We start from the raw sequence: 258 nt of genomic DNA on the forward strand, positions 1-258 counted from the left end.
AGAAGAAGGAGAAGAAAGTAGCACCCCATGGAGAGAGAAGCTGCAGGGTTTTTTTCTAACCTTGCTAAGTCTCTCTTATGTCTTCAAGACGCGAAGTTTCATGGTCATGCTCCTCTTAGTAAGTCGTCGAAGAATCTCGTTCCTACAGAGGGAGAAAAAGAAAAGAAGGGAGGGTAGAAGAAGGAGAATTAGATAGATGAAGAAGAGGAGAAGACAGCCAACGATAATGTTTTTCTTCTCTCTACAAACTCACATGAA

Source organism: Cystoisospora suis, assembly GCF_002600585.1.
Source record: "Cystoisospora suis strain Wien I chromosome Unknown contig_2328, whole genome shotgun sequence".
NCBI lineage: Eukaryota > Apicomplexa > Conoidasida > Eucoccidiorida > Sarcocystidae > Cystoisospora > Cystoisospora suis.